This window comes from Mytilus californianus, unplaced genomic scaffold (genome assembly GCF_021869535.1).
Source record: "Mytilus californianus isolate M0D057914Y unplaced genomic scaffold, xbMytCali1.0.p SCAF_1, whole genome shotgun sequence".
Taxonomy (NCBI): Eukaryota; Metazoa; Mollusca; class Bivalvia; order Mytilida; family Mytilidae; genus Mytilus; species Mytilus californianus.
Window position 1 is genome coordinate 111511785 of NW_026262581.1, and position 4821 is coordinate 111516605.

Here is a 4821-nt window from a genome sequence, read left to right on the forward strand (position 1 = left end):
TATAGTCTTTTTTTGTAATGCAGAACACAATCCATTTTCATATATAGTTTTTCCATAGCAAATATGTTTGTTGGTTGTTAAAACGTTTGATAATCTAAGCTATTCTAGTAGAAAAACTGAGTGCATTTGGAAGGCAGATCAATTTGGTTAAATTGAAACTTTTAGTACACGGAAAAGCACACACACGGATTTCTTGTTCACACTATCTCCATCAAAATAACCTCACACATTTTCGTTAAGTTGCTTGTTAATCTTCTTCGTTCGTTTGCCCGAAAATGTTAACATCACTGTAGCTATCACTATTAAGACACATACAAGAATTATCAAAACGATAAGAAAATGCCTGAAAAATAAAAAAAACATCAATGTATACAGAACATTTGAATTACATATGTGTCGAGAATTATGTCACAACGAATGTTAAAAATCGCATGGAACCGTTTACATTTGTCTTCAGATTTTGATATGTACTTCAAGGGGGCATATATTCTTAACTCTTACTAATTAATTTTCTTTTTAAGAGGAGGTTGGGGCTTTTCCAAGGAGGCAATCAAAGATAACAAATCAATTACTTAAAAAATGACAGAGATTGTGTCTATGATGCAATCTTTCAAAATATGTATCTTCTGAAAGGAATTCAAAATAATTGTCCTTGACGTGGGAATGTTTGACTAATTGACCTCTGGGTTGATACCACTGCTGGTCACCAACCCAGTATTCAGTGCTATTGTGCTATTGTGCTGGCATGAATTATCATTTATTATGTAAATTAACTGTTCATAAAATGTTCGAATCACTAAGGATTTTCTGCACGCAGGCAACGATGGCCCAAGCCAGATTAGGCACATTTTTTTTGGATTTTTTTGTCTTTAATGCTGATCAACTTCGTCAATGGTTTGGTATTAAAACTTGTTTTTCATTCGAGCATCACTGGTGAGTGTTGTGTAGATGAAACACGCCTGACGTACTAAAATACCAGACTTATCTTTAATGAGTTTTTAGCAAATTAATGTAAAACAAACTGGAAATAAGCGAAACCACATTTGACAGTAGTATGAATTATGTGATTGTTATTAAGGTTAAATTTTCGGTGTCATAGGCAATACAAAATGATCAAAATGACTGTCTTTGATAAATAATTCTTTATAACAACTTTAATTTCAGCGTTCAAATGACAAATATAAAAATAAGGGATAATAGGTGGATGTATGAAATACTGTTACATGACGCATATATCAAAGGAACAACGCTTACATTTAATGTTGGCCTCATTTTTGAAATATTTTGATCTGAGCAAGAGCCCAGCCAAAACAATTAGTTTGCTACAATATGTCTAATAATGAAATAGAAATGATAAGTTCAAATTTAACTAGAACACACCCGCGAAATCACGGGCATTTAGAGCGTTGTTGATGGTATGTAAACTGTTGTAGGATGAATTTATGTAAAAGATTTTATGACTGGAGTATTTCAGGAAAGTTATCAAAGGTCAAAGGTACTTGGGGACAGTACAATTTTTTTAGCCCTCCCCCTTTTCCAAAGTCCGTTATATTTTTGTTGTTTTCTGTTAATTTCAATAATATTAGCGTTTTTTTTCTGTACACTATGAACATACATAATAACATATACTATATAAATACAGTTTATTTGGTATTTATTATCAATCCATGGAATTAAACTTGGAATTGATAGCAAATAGCAAATACACTGTATTTATATAGTACACATGTATGTTTGTTCATAGTATACAGAAAAACGCGAAAATAATTGTCCTGTCCCCTTGTACCTATGAAAATAATGTGTAAGTCTTTAAGTCCTAAACGGAAGTCTTATCTATGACTTAAAAGTCAGTCCGAGGACGGAAACAATATCCAGACGTCTTTATTTTCGTTTTTCTCCCAAAAAAACCCAAACGAAATATTTGTAAGCGAGGATGACAAATGCGACTATGCATGGTACCTATAGGACATAAAAGCATGATGATTGATTTAATGTGGAAGGAAGAGAAGCGTCACACAAAATGAGGTCTTCTCATTTAATAGTATAGATATTCATACATATAATTGACCCTTTAACTAAGGTATACTACACCTAGTTGAGTAAACTAGACTTAATTATGACAAGTCACACATAAGATGTGAAGGTATTTAACATGAATACATACGAATCAAACCAAACGCGTAACTGTGGTCTTTGTCCTGGCTGTATGTTAAAACTGATGCTCATTTTGTTGATAACACCTATATAATAAAAAAAACATCCCTGCGATTACGTACCAATAAACAGTCCTTCACATGAAAAAAACGTTGTTGGGCCAATGAAAGTTTCAGCGTAGCTTGTATGTTAGAACATATGCATCGTTTAAACACAACCAGTACAAACTTCTCTCTCCTGTTTGTTCCTCTTGTCGCGATATGGTGTTTCGTGTTGGCGCGACATTAAGTCATTTTTAATCCAATCAAGCAATACCTTATTTCTTTCATTCATTTTATGTCTAGATATAACGATAACAATAAAAGGAAATTTTCTTCTAAAGTATAAAGTCACAAATGCTTTTTGAATAAACCAAAATAGCAATATATTTATTTGTTTTATCAGTGTTATTTGTAAAGTTGATTGAATGATAGTAAATATAAGACTAACAATAATAATATTACGATTACAGTTCGAACAAAGAATTTTGATTAATCTATTTGTGTTTTAGACATAAGTGGAATAGTACTAAAGGACGAAGTTGAAACTTAAGTATACGATAAAAGAAACTGTTTACTTTTTGCAACGTTACCAACCAAAATTTCTAGGTTGTAGTTGAAAATGACTGGAATTCGTTCAAAACATTTTACTGTCGTTTTCAGCATGGTATCTGTTGATAAAAATGTTTCCCGTACAATATTAATTGAAGACAGTATTCTCACCACATCTTGAGCATTCTATAACTATATATATGTCGTAGACAGACTAAAACGTTTAACATAATATATCTAAACTCAAGAAAGGTTTTGCATCTTTCAACAGCAAAAACTACGAAATGTATATTCTAGTACTAATTCAGTGATAATGTTTTTTCCTCCGATGATTTGAAGATTTTAAATATACAGTGGCCTCTCACAAATACTGCCGATTTCAATTTAATTTGTTGTTAAGAGTTTCTTCCCTTTGTGCGACTATAATTCAACATTGTAGATATATTCCTGTAGCAAGGAGCACATTAAAAAAAAATTACACATATTTTTCAAATGGGCATCTGATGGCAAATGGACTGTTTAGGTTTTAATTGAGTTGTTTTAATTTTACGACATATGGGCTATATTGTGGGAGGTTTGTGCGCACGTGGTTTAATTCCTCCCTTTATTGTGCCTGTGCCAGATCATGCAATCTAGACCAAATGCTGTTCATTATTGTTTTATCTTTATTTGCATGTTGATTTCCATAGAAAATTCGATTATTGGTGGGTGGTGTGGTCCGTTATTTTTAATATATATATTTGGTAATCTTTGTTATATTTTTTATGTATTATATGTCAATAATATTCCCGCATCAAATCAGGGGGGGGGGGGGTATTCTTGTTTATACCTGTCCGTTCTTCCTACAGTTTGTGTTTTTGTCTGTCCGTCCCTTAAAATCTTGGTCGCATTTTTCTCTAAAAAAAACAAATCAGAGCTTTCTAAAATTTGGTATCTAGCTTCATGTTGGCATTCTATACTGTGTGGTGCATTTTAAGATTTGTCGATCATCAACTTCTTGGCAAAATAGTATGTTCTTACACATAATGGCCATGTATAAAATCTTCGTCCCATTTTCCACAGAAACCATAAATCAGGGCTTTCTAAAAATTGGAATCCGGTTTCATGTGAGCATAATTCGTCAGTCTGTCCGTCCATTCCGTACATTTTGGTCCTATTTTTCTCATACTACAAATCAAGGCTTTCTGAAATTTGGAACCAGGTTTCATGTGAATATGCGATACCAAGTGATAATTTTCTACATCCATCACTCATAAACTTCCTGTTTACTTAATACTTATAGCGGGGTTTTTATAAGTGAGCAATAACTCACAGTTCATCTGGTTTATTATGGAATAAAAATATATGCCAATTTCGAGCTTGCGTTAAACTTTAAAGACTTCTTCTGTCTAACAGCAAGACCCTTAAACCCGGTGATTCTTGTTTGGATATATGAAATTCTTTGCATGTGAAAGATTTTTCGCAGCAATTATTTTTATCACTCCTTGGGTGTAAAATTAACGGTTTAAAAAAAAAACGTGATGGCCTCATGTTGGATCCCTGTTGTTTTGGCTCTCTAAACATGTACACATATATGTCAATGTTAACAAATACGGTAATTGGCATGAAGTATTTGCATAATTCTTTAAGACGTTATTTACCGGGTTTTTTCATGTTAATTACTGTCACATAGCGGTATTGTTGCCTGACAGTTTTATGTTGTGATATCTTGGGTAAGGTTATTTGATATGAAATTCCAAGAGGCCTTACCAATATGACAAACGTGAGACTTTCTCTCGACATTGTTTGTTTTTCTTTCCTTAATGGTGATAATCTGTTGGCTACTTGTAAAGGATTGACATCAAAAACAAATCCCGGATCTTAACTAAATAATATCGCGTATTTTGTCAATTTTCCGGTAAAATATTGACAAGATCATATATTTAAGAGAGTTGCATAAAGTAAAATGAATCAAAAGTATTTAAAAAAGGGTAGACACAATTTCCCTACAGTAGGCCCGTTTTCTAAAAATCTTCCAAACTGTATTATTATTCACAATATGACAGCTTCTGATGCGTACTTCAATGAGGTTTTACAA